We start from the raw sequence: 17282 nt of genomic DNA, 5'->3' as shown, positions 1-17282 counted from the left end.
GTGTTCCTTGTTCTTCATGATGCTCTCTGCGCTTTTAACGGACCTCTGAGACTATCACAGTGCAGGTGCATTTATACGGAGACTTGATTACACACAGGTGGATTGTATTTATCATCATTAGTCATTTAGGTCAACATTGGATCATTCAGAGATCCTCACTGAACTTCTGGAGAGAGTTTGCTGCACTGAAAGTAAAGGGGCTGAATAATTTTGCACGCCCAATTTTTCAGTTTTTGATTTGTTAAAAAAGTTTGAAATATCCAATAAATGTCATTCCACTTCATGATTGTGTCCCACTTGTTGTTGATTCTTGAAAATGAAAGAATCTTTGTGTAGGAGAAATCGCTCCGTTTTGTACATCACATTTGGCTACCGAAACGAACCGAAAATTCAGTCATCAAAACGGCGAACTGTTTTCCAAATTAACTCCATAATATCGACTGAAACACGGCAAACGCTGTTTAGAATCAATCCTCAATGTGTTTTTCACATATCTCTTCATTGATATATCGTTCGTGGATGTCTACTTTCTCCTCTGAATCGCTTGGAAAAAGACGAAGATGACGAAGATGACGCACCAATTTTGACGGAGGACACCGGGCGGACACCTGGCAAATGTAGTCTCTTATGGTCAATCTTCCAATGATATGCCTTCAAATACGTCAATGCTGCAGACACCTTGGGGAAACGATAGATCGGGCAGGCTCATTCCTTGCGCATTCACAGCCATATAAGGAGACAATGAAAAACAGAGCCTCAAAAATCCTGCTAATTTCCTGTTTGAAGTTTCATCTTGGTTTCGCCTGTAGCATCAGTTCTGGGGCACTCACAGACAATATCTTTGCAGTTTTGGAAACGTCAGAGTGTTCTCTTTCCAAAGCTGTCAATTATATGCATAGTCGAGCATCTTTTTGTGACAAAATATTGCGCTTAAAACGGGCACGTTTTTTTTTATCCAATAATGAAATAGCGCCCCCATAGATGTAAGAGGTTAAGAAAACCATTTTTGATCCACTGGGATGTTATGTAGGGGTCCATGGCAGAATGCATTCTGAATATTGGACCTTGTTTAATGCATATGCACCTAATTATGATTGTACTTTTATTCAAGATATATTCCTCAAGGGAGCAGAATTTCAGGGAACACTTAGTTTGGGGCGACTTTCATTTTTGTCTGGACACGATTCTGGATAGATCCTCAACTAAAGCAACCTCATTGACTAAGTCCGCCAAATGCACTATCATTTATGAAAGACAGAGGTAGACAGCTCCACCCACAAGATAGGGATTACTCATTCTACTCTTGCCCACCTAACTCTTATACCCGGATTGATTATTTTCTCCTATCAGCACAGGTAACCCATAGTTGTGGAAACTGAGTATTTATCCAGAACTATCTCAGATCATTCTTCCCTCACACTTTCTGTTTGGATGCCAGGCGGAGTTCAATGGACTTATAGATGGTGCCTAAACCCAACTCTTTTGAAACAGGCAGAATTTTGTCAATTTATCAGAGACCAAATTATGTTTGCCTGTGAAACAAACTATCCTCTCCCAATAGTTTTGTACTCTGGGATACACAAAAGGCCTTTCTTAGGGGTCAAATAATTTCCTATGCCAAAGGTCTTAAAAGGAAATGCACTGCTGAATTGAATGAATTCGAGAATAATCTTATTAATACAAAAAGAACACCAAAAATGTGTCTCTAAAGAAACATACCGCTCGCTCATTGGTGAATAAAAAAATATATATATAATAACAAAACTGAAAAGGCTATTCTTAGAACTAGGCAAAGACATTATGAGTTGGGGGAGAACACACAAAGTATTGGCCTGACAGAAAAGCTGAGAATTTGAGAACCATCAACTCTATTGAAATAGAGAACGGTCAAGTGTCTCACAACCCGGAAGAGAAAGAATAGTATTGTTTAAGTTATTCAAAAAGTTATACACTTCTGATGGTACGGAACCAGCAATGAGACACATTTCTGTCTACTATTGATCAACCCTACTTCACACAGGAAGACCAAAATGAACTAGATCGCCCCTTCACAGAACTCGAAAAGGCAATTTCTTCGCTACAATCCAGCAAATCACCAGGAGACGATGGAGTTAAGGATTTGCTTATTCCACTCGATGGATGTTCTAACTTTAGCAGCTGAGACGCAGAGCCTACCGGACTCCTTTTCCATGGCTATTATAACAGTTACACATACAAAAAAAGGATCCTCTACAATGCTCTTCCTATAGGCCGATCTCGCTCCTCAATGATGACTATAAATCCATTTCTAAGGCGATGGCTAATAGATTAGGACCATATCTGGCCAACCTGATTAATACCGATCAAACAGGCTTCATACAGAAAAGATCCTCCATCAATATATAATTTGCGAAGGTTATTCAATGTAATTCACATGGCCAGTGTGAGGAGCGATCCTAGTATAGCAGTATCTCTAGATGCTGAAAAGGCCTTTGATAGGCTGGAGTGGCCATACCTATTCAAGGTACTTGCTAAATTTAACTTTGGTCCTTCGTTTGTCAACTGGGCTAAGACTTTATACTATAAACCGCAAGCCAAGATCAAAACTAATGGCATGTCAGCCACATTCCCAATCTTTAGAGGTAGAAGACAGGGCTGTTCACTTTCCCCACTCCTTTTTGTGCTAGCCATTGAATCTCTGGCGGAGGCCATAAGAACGGGTCCTGGCATAAAGGGCTTTCAGGTGGGCCAGATAACTCATAGGATCGCATTGTTCGCAAACTACATTATTTTGTTCCTGACCCGACCCATCAAAACTACAGACGCTTTGGGGTACATACAGCTAGCTCTATATCAGGTTACAAAGTCAACATGGACAAAAGTGAAATGCTTCCACTGACTGGCTTTGACTAGAGCATCTGTGAACGAATGGGTCCCTTCAGATGGTTGCCACAGGGGTTCAAATGTCTAGGAATTAAAGTAGATAATGACTTAAGAAATTTGTACAAGCTTAACTACTCTGTCTTGGTTCAGAAGGTGGTGGATGACTTGAATAGATGGACAGATCTGACTCACATTATTTGGGAGAATTCGCTGTATTAAGACAAACGTTCTACCTATTTCAATATTTACCCATATCCCTACCCAAGAGTTTCTTTAACAAGACCATTTGTATGGAAGAGCAAAACCCCAAGGGTGAGCCTGGACAAATTAACATGGGATTATAGTCTAGGAGGTCTACGCCTACCACATTTCAAGATGTATTACTGGGGAGCGCAAATTAGATTAATTTCATTACTATTTGAAAATGAACCAGCCCCATCTTCGACTGAGATGGAAATGTTTGCTCTTCATGTAGAGGTTAGGAGTAGAGGTCGACTGATGATTTTTCAAAGCTGATACCAATTATTGGAGGACCAAAAAAAATGATATATATATATATATATTTGTAATAAATGACAATTACAACAATACTGAATGAACAATGAACTTTTTTTAAACTTAATATAATACGTAAATAAAAACCATTTTGTCTCCAATAAATAATGAAACATGTTCAATTTGGTTTAAATAATGCAAAAACAGTGTTGGAGAAGAAAGTAAAAGTGCAATATGTGCCATGTAAAAAAGCTAAAGTTTAAGTGCCTTGCTCAGAACATGAGAACATATGAAAGCTGGTGGTTCCTTTTAATATGAGTCTTTAATATTCCCAGTTAAAAAGTTTTAGGTTGTAGTTATTATAGGAATTATACGACTATTTCTCTCTATACCATTTGTATTTCATATACCTTTGACTATTGGATGTTCTTATAGGCACTTTAGTATTGCCAGCATAATCTTGGGAGTTGATAGGCTTGAAGTCATAAACAGCGCAGTGCATCCCAGCATTTGCTAAGAGCTGCTGTTTGAATGAATGCTTACGAGCCTGCTGCTGCCTACCACTGCTCAGTCAGACTGCGTTACAACTAGTTATGAACCTGCCTTGCATGCCACTGGCTTAGCTATAGTTAGCTTGCTAAAGTGCTAGCTTGCTTTGTACCTGTAAACAAACTGATTCTTAAATGTGTAATTCGTATTAGTGTTGTTAGCCTGGGACACAATATCGGGAGTCTAATACACAGACTCCCGATGTTGTTGTGGGCAGTCATCAAAATCAGTTATTCTAGGCTTTCCACGCTAGTTAGCTAGCCAGCCTAGTTGCTCATCGTGCCAAGGGGGCATGTGCTCGCTGGTTTTGATTCAGCGGTCATTGCGTAGTTGCATGCATCTTGATGCAGGTAGTTCGCAAATGCGCTTTTGTTAAATCATCAAGTTAAAGTAGGCTGATTCGATGATAAATTAACAGGCACCACATTGATTATATGCAACGCAGAACAAGCTAGTTAACCTAGTAATATCATCAACCATATGTAGTTAACAAGTGATTATGTGAAGATTGATTGTTTTTTTACAAGTTAAGTTTAAAGCTAGCTAGCAACTTACCTTGGCTCCTTGAAGCCACAAGGTAATTTTGATGCTGCACTTGCGTAACAGTTGGTCAGCCTGCCACAGTCTCCTCGTGGATTGCAATGTAATTGGCGCATACAAAAAGGCTGATTACCGATTGTTATGAAAACAGCCCTAATTTAACAACCATGCCGATTAATTGATTGACCTCTAGTTGGGAGGAATATTATGTACAAGTGGAACCCCAAGACTATATCAACAAAAACTATCAATCCCTGTACCATCAATTTAGTAAGATCTTGGTATGAAATTCACAAGTTATTTGGTCTGAAACAAGACTTGTCACCCAAAACACCCCGGTGGCAAAACAGACTCCTGCCAATGATCTTGGATAACAACATGTTTCAACAGCGGCATGAGAAGGGAATAACAGATGTTGAACATTGGGGTACTTATGTCAAATGGGGTACTTATGTCATTTGAGCAACTATAAAAGAAATACCTGTTGTCCAATAATCATTTATTTTGTTATTTACAGTTTAAAAAAAACTCAGATGACTTTACCAAACCTATCAAAAATAGAACTACTCCATGATAACAATGACACATATTTAAATCCAGAGTGTACTCATTGCTATTGCAACAATGCCCAAAACTAGATGTACATAAGACGAGAGAGCGATGGGAATCCGATTTGAATACGACAATTGATGAGTGTCTATGGTCAGACTTATGCCAAGATAGTGTGAGCGACCATCAAATCTAGATATAGACTTATACAGTGGGGGGGAAAAGTATTTAGTCAGCCACCAATTGTGCAAGTTCTCCCACTTTAAAAGATGAGGCCTGTAATTTTCATCATAGGTGCACTTCAAATATGACAGACAAAATGAGAAAAAGAAATCCGGAATATCACATTGTAGGATTTTTAATGAATTTATTTGCAAATTATGGTGGAAAATTAATATTTGGTCACCGACAAACAAGCAAGATTTCTGGCTCTCACAGACCTGTAACTGTTAGAGCACATATGTCAGAGTCAAGGCCCGCGGGCCACATCCGGCCCGCGAGAAGGTTTTTTACGGCCCCTGGGATGATCTTGATTTATTATTAGAACCGGCCCGCAGACCGCAGCAAGCCGGCAGCCCGCAGATCTTTTACACGCACCAATACTACATTTCCCACAATGCAACGGTGACGCACCGAGCAGTAGGCTGCTTCATTTCAATATTTATTGGCACAGCAAGCATCACAGTAAAATTAACTTTCAGATACCCATCAAAAATGGCAAAACGGAAGGTGGACACTGAGAACCGGGGTTTCAAACAAGGTGGGAGTCGGAGTATATGAGGAGATTTGTCTGTTCTTGGACAGCAAAGGGAAAGACACAACACAACTCCGAGACGAAATGTTTCTGTGTGAAATGGCTTTTCTGTGTGACATTACGAGTCATCTGAATGCAATGAACTTGCAGCTGCAGGGTCGGGATCATGTCATCTCTGATATGTACAGTACAGTGAAGGCATTTAAAACCAAACTGACTCTGTGGGAGACGCAGATGCGGAAAGAAAATTTGAGCCACTTTCCCAGCTGCCAGACCATGAAAGAGAAGCTCTCTACCAGTGCGTTCCGAGCGCACAGTTGGCTGATAAAATAGGTATGCTTGCCGCTGACTTTCGACGCCGATTTGCTGACTTTGAAGCACAAAAAAGCAGGTTGGAACTGCTCGGTAACCCATTTGCTGTTGACGTGGAAAGCTCACCACCAAACCTCCAAATGGAGTTGATTGACCTCCAATGCAATGATGCACTGAGGGCAAAATATGCGGCAGTGGGTGCTGCGGAGTTCGCCCGTTTCCTCCCCGACACAATGCCCCAGCTGCGCATCCAGGCTGCTCAAACGTTGTCTATGTTTGGCAGCACATACCTGTGTGAACAACTTTTTCTTTGATGAACCTGAACAAAACATCACACAGAAGTCGACTTACTGCTGAACACCTCCACTCAATTCTGAGGATTTCCTCAGCTCAGAGCCTTACCCGAACATTGATGAACTTGTGGAAAAGATGGGACACCACCAAGTATCACCCTCAACCTCAAACAAGTGAACATTACTGTGCAATCACATATTTAGAGTTTTTACTCAGTTCAAGTTTAAAAGTTAAAGTTTAATATTTGTTTTCACTGCATGTTACTTCTCCTTAAACAAAGTGTTGTTTTTGATTAATAGATTTTTGCACTTTATTTTATTGTATTTCAATCCAATTATATTTTAAAAATATTTCAGTTGAGTGGATGATAGAAAATTGCTATTATTGTTTTTTTCTTTGAAGTAAATTTAGCCCACTTTTGCTAAAATAGAAAATATAGGCTACTGATGGTGCCTTGAATACCGGTTTTCTTTCATTTAATGTTCATGTTATGGGGATTTTTATATAAAGGAAATTTGTCTTTTGTGTCTGTTGAAAATTAAAGATTACTGACAGAGCCATAAGAAAATATTGCTTTATTTATCTGATCATATTGGAATATATTTGTTAGGTTTTCAGTAGGTTCAATTAGGTTCACTAGACTATATGCGTCATTTAAAAAATTTTCAATGAACATTCGAACAGTCCGGCCCTCGGCTTGTAGCTAAATTTTTTATTTGGCCCTCCGTCCATTTGACTTTGACACCCCTGTGTTAGAGGAATTCTAAATTCCTCTGTATTGTTTCCCAATCAGAATTAAATACTCTGTCAATGCATTCGAAGGGATTGTAAGACCCAATATTTTTTATAAGACTGGACAGAGCCCCGGTCTTAAAAGTCAGGTAACAGCGTTTAATTCAAGAGAGTACTGGGTATATACACATTTTTCCACAGGTTATAAACTGAAAATGACATCAGCGTTTCCTAAATATTCTATCTCTTCATGACACCGGTAGAGAGGCCCTACAGTTCTCGAGCCTTCCCTCCTCGCCTGTAGCCAAGGTCAGTCAATCAGTGTAGATAGCATTCTCGACAGTTCATTCATTTGTACCAAGGCACTGTTCTAAACTCCTGACTATATTATATACAATTGGGAATAGGAGCAAGAGAGAAAATTCATATATGTACAGTACATAATAGCATTTGGACTAGTCAGTCCTGATTGAAATGTATACATAATTAGTCATCATTGATAAAAATTCCCTTAACAGAAACTTCTTCTTTAAGAGGCTCCTCTGTCCTCCACTCATTACCTGTATGTATTAATGGCACCTGTTTGAACTTGTTATCAGTATAAAAGACACCTGTCCACAACCTCAAACAGTCACACTACAAACTCCACTATGGCCAAGACCAAAGAGCTGTCAAAGGACACCAGAAACAACATTGTAGACCTGCACCAGGCTGGGAAGACAATCTGCAATAAGTAAGCAGCATGGTTTGAAGAAATCAACTGTGGGAGCAATTATTAAGAAATGGAAGACATACAAGACCACTGATAATCTCCCTCGATCTGGGGCTCCACGCAAGATCTCACCCCATGGGGTCAAAATGATCACAAAAACGGTGAGCAAAAATCCCAGAACCACACAGGGGGACCTAGTGAATGACCTGCAGAGAGCTGGGACCAAAGTAACAAAGCCTACAATCAGTAACACACTACGCCGCCAGGGACTCAAATCCTGCCATGCCAGACGTGTCCCCCTGCTTAAGCCAGTACATGTCCAGGCCCGTCTGAAGTTTGCTAGAGAGCATTTGGATGATCCAGAAGAAGGTTGGGAGAATGTCATATGGTCAGATGAAACCAAAATAGACCCTTTTGGTAAAAACTCAACTCGTCGTGTTTGGAAGACAAAGAATGCTGAGTTGCATCCAAAGAACACCGTACCTACTGTGAAGCATGGGGGTGGAAACATCATGCTTTGGGACTGATCCGTGTAAAGGAAAGAATGAATGGGGCCATGTATCGTGAGATTGAGTGAAAACCTCCTTCCATCAGCAAGGGCATTGAAGATGAAACGTGGTTGGGTCTTTCAGCATGACAACGATCCCAAACACACCGCCCGGGAAACGAAGGAGTGGCTTCGTAAGAAGCATTTCAAGGTCCTGGAGTGGCCTAGCCAGTCTACAGATCTCAACCCCATAGAAAATCTTTGGAGGGAGTTGAAAGTCTGTGTTGCCCAGCAACAGCCCCAAAACATCACTGCTCTAAAGGAGACCTGCATAGAGGAATGGGCCAAAATACCAGCAACAGTGTGTGAAAACCTTGTGAAGACGTTTGACCTGTCATTGCCAACAAACGTTATAACAAAGTATTGAGAAACTTTTGTTATTGACCAAATACTTATTTTCCACCATAATATGCAAATAAATTCATTAAAAATCCTACAATGTGATTTTCTGGATTTTTTTCTCTCATTTTGTCTGTCATGGTGTAACGGTTTCTATATGCGAAGGAGAGTCGGACCAAAATGCGGCGTGGCTATTGAGATTCATGTTTAATGAAAAAACACACTAAACACAAACACTACAAAACAATAAATGTAATGTGAAAACCGAAACAGCCTAAACTGGTGCAAACTAACACAAGACAGGAACAGGAACATAAGGACAATCACCCACAAAACACTCAAAGAATATGGCTGCCTAAATATGGTTCCCAATCAGAGACAACGATAAACACCTGCCTCTGATTGAGAACCACTTCAGACAGCCATAGACTAAGCTAGAACACCCCACTAAGCTACAATCCCAATACCTATTAAAAAACCCCACGTCACACCCTGGCCTGACAGAATAGATAAAGAAAACACAAAATACTAAGACCAGGGCGTGACACATAGTTGAACTGTACCTATGATGAAAATTACAGGCCTCTCATCTTTTTAAGTGGGAGAACTTGCCCAATTGGTGGCTGACTAAATACTTTTTTGCCTCACTGTAGATATAACCTTAAAATATCAGAAATGTGTTTTAGATGTGGAAAAACAGAAGGCGCTTATTTGCATTCTACTTGGCAGTGTACTAAATGACAAGCCTTCTGGCATGATGTTTGTGACACCCTGGCCTTTATTAGAGTTCCCTGTCCCACTTGACCCTGAAATATGCATTCTGGGTAACTTCAAATGTAATTTTGAGGAATAATTTCAAAATCAAATTTACAGAAAAATCGCCCTTGCCAGAAAATGTGTTGCATTGACATGGAAATCGGATTCCCCTTTCCTAATTACAAGATGGCTCTCTGAAATGAGTATGTGTATTCCTATGGAGACGATTACCTATGCTTTAAGAAATAAATTCAACCACTTTCTGAAAATATGGCAACCCTTCCTGGACTATATGGAAACACTTCCATTGAGGTTGGTGGATGTGAGCTTGTCGATCAATGTAGCTAATGTCTCTCTGTAATGTACTGTTTATATTGCTTTGTGCATATATTGGTATCTCTTGTCATTTGTCTTATTTAGTCATTATTATTATTATTATTACTATTCCAATTTAACTCATTTGTATTTTGCCATTGTTTTAATGTATTTTTTAGGGGGTGGGGGGGGGTTGATTTACCTTTTCTCGTAGTACTTACTCTTGCCATGTTGTATTGTTGTGGAATCATTTTAAAAATATATATTTTTTAAAGTGTATTTTGTTGCGTTCATTTCCAGTCAAACTGTACAGCACAAGTCTCAAAGAAGTCGAACAAACGGCACATTATTGTGGCTGCAGCAGAAAGGTTTTTGGGACTCAAGAATTTTACATCGGAAGACTTGCAAGAAGTACTGGCAGCGGAAGACCCGCCCTCCCAGGTTCCCCTGGAGTCTGTAGGATTCAGATCTGTTTTATTGATTTTTAACAGAAAGTTGTTGGATTTCTTTTTTGGGAGTTCAGTTTTGGGGGACTCATATTTCCATCCCGCATAGTAGGTTGTGGGATGCACATTAAATTGTGGGGATTGCCAATATCATAGAAGACTATGATTTTGCATGTGCCAGAAATTTCTACTGCAGTACCCGTGCTTGAAAAAGTCTGGTAAACAATACTTTCCTGTGGACATTTTGTCTCAAATTTCAACCATCTGAAGTACCAACACCACCGGACAACCGGTAGAGTAAGTTCAAATGTAATTTTATTAAACATTCTGGCTTGTAAGTAACATTTAGACAATTTTGCTGTCATTAGTTTCACCCTGTATATAACGTAAACATACAAATATGCGTAACAGCGACATTCAAACGAGGCTACAAAGAAAACTAATGGGACTGCAGCGACTGTGTTGACTTCAAAATCGGGGGTGTGAACTGGGTTTCTATTCAAGCGTTGATCGACATGGTAATGCCTCTATAGTATTGGAGAAAAGTTGAAAAAATTGGACCCTCCGTTACATCGGGACGTGTCATATCGTGATGTACAGCACGCATAAAGCAACTATTTCTGTCTTACAATCTCTCCACCAGGTGTAGCACTTCTCATCGTTTAAAAACAAGAACTGGACAATGACGGTGTAAGGGGGATACTTCGTCATTTTTTGCGTCATCACTGCATGCGATCATCATTCTCAAAGCCGCCGCTTACGTCTAAGATCACTTTAGCACCGCCCTAAAATCCCGCCCTAAAATCCCGATTCAAATTCGACACAAACCTTCAAATAGGTATGTAATGACACATTATATAAAAACACTTTATAGTGTTTTATTTACATTTTAGAGGCGATAAAGTTGGACAGATCGAGTGAAAAAAAGCAATTTTCCCACTCAACATCACTCCTTGTCACCACCAAGCATTAGTTTCGCTTCCCCACCCGCCATTTTTAAAAAGACCCGACGGGGCTCATTGCCTGCTTGAATTATGCATCAACGGGCAGCGTTTAGGACTAGTATTTGATTATGTTGGAAAGAGGAGAAATTGTGCTTTGTGATGGTATTAACATTACAGTTGATCTGGAAGTATTATGTTTTGGGGGCGCTAAAATAAGGGCAATTGTACGGACCAAGGCGATGTACGAGTTTACGTTACCAATTGATTGCGTATTACACAAAATGTAACCTGATTGTTCGGTTGAGCGTCGTATGTATCTTTCGAAACGTACATTTTGTAAATAACATGATAATTGTGTTGTCGAGATGGACTGGTCAGTGTTTATTATTCTGCCATAGCATGTGAATTGTCATTTTTCTGTTTGGAGCCTTTTGCTCTGTTGTCCACAATGTCGGCGTAAATAACTGACATTGCTAGTACATAGGTTTTCACCGAGTTGTGACTTTTTGCGAACTACTTGCATCAAGATGCATGCAGCCACGCAATGACAGCTGAATCGAAACCAGCGCGCGCATGCCCCCTTGGCACGATGAGCAACTAGGCTGGCTAGCTAACGAGCCGGAAAAGCCTAGAATAATTGATTTTGATGACTGCTCACAACAACATCGGGAGTCTGTGTATTAGACTCCCGATATTGTGTCCCAAAGCTAACAACACTAATACGAATTACACATTTAAGAATCAGTTCGTTTACAGGTACAAAGCAAGCTAGCACTTTAGCAAGTTAACTATAGCTAAGCTAGTGGAATGCAACGGCAGGTTCATAACTAGTTGTAACGCGTATTAGCTGGGTAACTTACATGAATCCTAGATAGCAAATGATCCTTTCCTGTTCCACAAATAGTAGTTACGATAGTTGTTTTCACTCTTTTGTGCTCATCTCATTTGTTTTCCAGTCGGATATACATTTTACCCCGGCACTTCTGAGGTCTAGTCTGATTGGATGAGGCCTCGTTTTATTCTTCTTCGATGAGGTTTAATAGCGGTTGGCATTCAATACATGTTGTTATACCGCCACCTACTAGACTGGAGTATAAACCCCTTATACTTTGCTTGAAATAAATACATGACAAATAAACAAATACCCTACGATCTATCAGTAAACTCACAAAAAAAATATATTTAATCTATTTAGTCCTAGTTCAGGCCAACACCCTGCAACTCTGCAGTATTTTGTTTGTTTTAGTACTATTTTTTACGTTCTTGGCTCAGGAATTGTTTTGTGTCATTACATACAGCCAGGAAGATAACCGACCAGAACTTCCAGCATTACGACTAGGATTACGACTTCCCTGGAGTGGATCCTTTGTTTGCTCTCCCCAGAACAATTTAACTTATTCCAGAGGCTGACCCAAAACAACACAGGCGAAGGAGAGGTACTCGAGTCGTTCTTCTGGTCCGATTTAGTAAGCGTGCACACCACCCACTGCTCCCGAGTATTTTACTCGCTAATGTCCAATCTCTGGATAATAAAATTGATGAGCTCAAGACGAGAGTTGCTTTTCAGAGAGACACCAGGGATTGTAACATACTCTCTCGAGATACACTGTCTGACTGTAAAGCCAGTTGGGTTCTCAGTACATTGCGCCAACAGAAGGGTGGAGGTATATATTTTATGATTAACGACTTACGGTGTAACTGTAATAATATACAGAAACTTAAGTCTCCTCCCAGCGGATACCATGACTGCCCTCAAAGAATTTCACTGTACTTTATGCAAACTGGAAACCACATATCCTGAGGCTGCATTTATTGTAGCTGTGGATTTTAACAAAGCAAATTTGAGGAAAAGGCTCCCGAAATTCTATCAACATATTGATTATTGTACTCACGCTGCTAGAACCCTCAACCATTGCTATACTACCTTCCAGAATACATATACGGCCCTCCATTCAGCAAATCGGACCACAATTCCATCTTGCTCCTCCCCTCCTATAGGCAGACACTCAAACAGGAAGCACCCATGGTAAGGACTATTTCAACACTGGTCTGACCAATCGGAAACCATGCTTCAAGAATGTTTTTATCACATGGACTAGGATATGTTCAGAGTAGCTTCAGGAAATAATATTGACACATATACCGATACGGTGAATGAGTTTATCAGGAAGTGCATCCATAGATGTTGTACCCACTGTGACTATTAAAACCTACCCCAACCAGAAACCGTGGATAGATGGGAGTATTTGTGCAAAACTGAAAGTGTGAACCACCACATTCAAGCAGGGAAAGAAGACTGGGGCGGCAGGTAACCTAGTGGTTAGCACATTGGGCCAGCAACCAAAAGGTTGGTAGATCAAATCCCCAAGCTGACAAGGTCAAGATTTGTCATTCTGCCCCTGAACAAGGCAGTTAACCCACTGTTCCTAGGCTGTCATTGTAAGTAAGAATTTGTTCTTAACTGACTTGCCTAGTTAAAGTTTAGAAAATAAATATAAAATATGGAAGAATACAAGCAGTGCCAGAGTCTTAGTCCAATGCCGCTCTGACATATACATTGCTGTGAAAAAGTATTTGCCCCCTTCCTGATTTTGTATTTTTTTTGCACGTCACACTTAGTGTTTCAGATCAAACATGCCCCAGGAACAGATGAAACAATGTAATTGAACAGGCCCAGGAGTGGCCGGCCTACCAGTTAACCTGGGCAAAAAACATCTTGATGATCCCCAAGACATTTGGGAAAATATTCTGTGGACTGACGAGACAAAAGCTAAACTCTTTGGAAGGTTCCTAGGCCATTGCAGAAAAATAACATGAAAATAAGAATTTTCAAACAAGTTCAAACCCCTGAGCTACAAATCTGAACAGGCAGTTAACCCACTGTTCCTAGTTAAATAAAAGGTTAAAATAAAATGGTGGTGTTAGTGTGATGATCTGGGGCTGGTTTGCTGCCTCAGGACCTGGACGACTTGCTGTGATTGATGGAACCATGAATTCTGCTCTACCAAAAAATCCCGAAGCAGAATGTCCAGCCATCTGTTCGTGACCTCACTTGGGTTTTGCAGCAGGACAATGATCCGAAACACACCAGCTAGTCCAACTCTGAATGGCTTTAAAAAAACTAAAGGTTTGAATGGCCTAGTCAAAGTCCGGACTTGAATCTAATTGAGATGCTGTGGCGTGACCTTAAAGGCGGTTCATGCCAATGTGGCTGAATTAAAACAATTCTGCAAAGAGTGGGCTAAAATTCCTCTATAGCGATGTGAAAGACTCATTGCCAGTAATCGCAAATACTTGATTGCAGTTGTTGCTGCTGAGGGTGGCACAATCAGTTTAGGGGACAATTTTTCACATAGGGCCATGAAGGTTCGGATAGATTTTTTCCCCTTAATTCACTTAAACTGCATTTTGTGTTTACTTGGGTTCTCTTTGTAATATTTAAATTTGTTTGATCTGAAACATTTAAGTGTGACAAGTGCAAAAAAAAAAAAACATCAGGAAGGGGGCAAGTACTTTTTCACTGCACTGTATGTATATGGGCGGCAGGAAGCCTAGTGGTTAGAGAGTTGGGCCAGTAACCAAACGATTGCTAGATCGATTCCCTGAGATGGAGGTAAAAATCTGTCGTTCTGCCCCAGAATGAGACAGTTAACCCACTGTTCCTAGGCCGTCATTGTAAATAAGAATTTGTTCTTAACTGACATACATAGTTCATGTTAAATAAAATGTCTTAATCCATTCCTTCGATGTACGTGTATTTTGGGCATATGTTGCGAAACTGTTAGATCTTACTGCACTGTCGGAGCTTGAAGCATTTCATTACACCCGCAATAACATCTGCTAAACACATATGTGACCAATAAAATTTGAAAGGGTGGGACCCTACCACTCAACACATCCTGTAATTCTTACGTCAAGAGCCTGCACACCAAAATACCTCTGCAGCTACCACCACAACCTCAATTTTCTGCACCTTGATGTTCCATCCCTGCAATACAATTGATAACCATTACTATAAATCTAATCTTACTGAAACATCACTTGTCCTATCTACTACACACCACTCCTCAGGATCCCTCCCCCTTGACCCATCTTCCTCAGCATGACAACTTCTGCACTATAACCCTGGAAACCTCAACCTGCCTCTCAGACATTTCGGATCCCCATTTCCCCACAATTAACACGTACCACTACTTTCCCCCATGCTACACATTTGTCTCATGCCCATAAGCTTGACACCTGTAACGTCATGTATTCAGCACAAAAGTTCGTACAGGATAACATTCTATCACTGTCATGCAAAGACTCAATATCAAAACGCAAAAGAACAGAACTCATTTCACCACTCACTCCACGTCGCACCAAACACCAGGAATCTTCCCCCTTCAGTTGGTTAACTTTCACTGCTACCCCAGTAATCACTCCTTTCAATGGCGCACCTTTCTTGAAACAATTCATATCTTTTGTCCCCATTTGGAGCGCCTGCTCCTTCCGACCAGCAGAAACTCTCAAGACCACTTCTGGTTACCCACACCAAACGCTTTAGACCCACACTGAAACCACAAATAGATCAGCCGAAGGGCAAGGGTCCACTTATTCATCCTGACCTGAAAACGTCACCACCAAGTCACACTTTAACAAACCCTCCCCCATTTGACTCATGCTCACCCCCTTCCAACTTACCTCACCCTCCGTATTTTAGGTATACATCTCCTTATATGCCACTTGACATACATCTTGTTCTTGCAGTCAAGGATGCCATTTACCTGGCCGTCACAGTCAGCACGAACCCATCAGTGCATCCCACTTGGAATAGCGCTGCGGCATCTTCAGATTCTTTAGCAATATAGCTTCCGCAACGCTCTCATGTTAAAAAGTTCTGGTTCCACCAAGGACTTTAACACTCGGCGATCATGCCTCATTTTCCAACAAGACCTTGCGCTTTGTAGTTGTCAGCTCTCACGCCATCTGCTGTGCTGGTTGGTTCAGGTGATCTTGCAATTATGCCTCAACTTAACCATTTTAGTAAAATGAAAAACTGGTTTCCTAGGAGTGTGCAATCGCTCTTTTTGGAGCACAGACAACATGATTGACCTCTTATGTCCCAAAGCCCAACAACTCCAGTAACCCAAGTTAGTCAAAGAAACTTGAATAAGTTACATGCAATTTATTTCCTTACATTTGACAAAATACAAAAGCTATGCTCAAGATGGTACAACTTCATAGTCATAGGGAATGGGCTGCATTGTGATGTCATACACAGGCCTCACTGACAACAGCTGGTATCACAAGTCTTGCCCTTGCACACGCAGCCTGATGCACACTTGCTGCAGCCGGAGGGACAGCAGTCGCAGCAACCTGATGGGCCGAAAAATAATCGATTAGTGATGACCAAAGACTATTTAGTTGCCACCTAATGAGGCAATTGAGGTTAATTAGGCTTACCATGGGGCTTTAAAGTGCCACCAGCGATAAGAACAAGACTGTTGGACCTAAAAACACTAGTTGGATTTAGAATAGAACCACCTACTTGCTTTCTTACAACTGGTGCATGCGCAGTTGGAGCACTTGCAGGCTCCACCGCAGTTGCAAGATCCAGCTATAAATAAACAGTTGAGTTAGGTAATTAGCCTGTTAAGATTTTAGGAATACGCTTAAGGCGTATCCATAGCCTATAGTCTTGATACATTGATCAATATACATAACTTACTTTTGGAGCATTCACAAGGATCCATTTTCCAGTTTTTGAGCTCCCTTCTTTATCCGAATGGATCGTAGTAGGTTGGCTGGGTGTCAGTGGTGTGTTGTCAGCTTTTAATTTCTAACTAGCGAGACTTCGACTTTATATCGTCCGGGGCAGACAGGTGCCGTGTGCAGAACAGAGTCGCGCGTTCACGCAGAAAGATCATTAATAGGCTTGCTTGCACACGGTTTATTATCTAGCGCGAAAACATGCCCATCAAGGGAATATAAGCCTTTTGTTTCAATAGCCTACATAGCCTAATTACCATGTTGACAATTGATTCATTCAAAAATGGCTACCCATTATGTTACTATGCAAACATTTATTGGTATTTTTATTTATTTATGAATGCCTTCAAATAACCCACTGGGTCTGGACTTTCGTTAACGTTTA

General features: G+C 40.6%; 1 protein-coding gene across 1 annotated transcript in view; it reads right to left on the bottom strand.

Moving 5' to 3' along the window:
* LOC135524441 (nuclear pore complex protein Nup93-like) overlaps positions 1–12164 on the bottom strand; it is a 44872-nt gene extending 32708 nt beyond the window's left edge. Inside the window, exon 1 of the mRNA XM_064951976.1 lies at positions 12007–12164. The gene's annotated coding sequence lies outside the window, so the exon portion shown is untranslated. The remainder of the gene's footprint in view (positions 1–12006) is intronic.
* Between the last annotated feature and the right edge of the window lie 5118 nt (positions 12165–17282).

Source organism: Oncorhynchus masou, chromosome 31 (genome assembly GCF_036934945.1).
Source record: "Oncorhynchus masou masou isolate Uvic2021 chromosome 31, UVic_Omas_1.1, whole genome shotgun sequence".
Lineage (NCBI taxonomy): Eukaryota > Metazoa > Chordata > Actinopteri > Salmoniformes > Salmonidae > Oncorhynchus > Oncorhynchus masou.
Note: the sequence above shows the minus strand (reverse complement) of the source record. Positions and strands in the feature narration are given on the sequence as shown.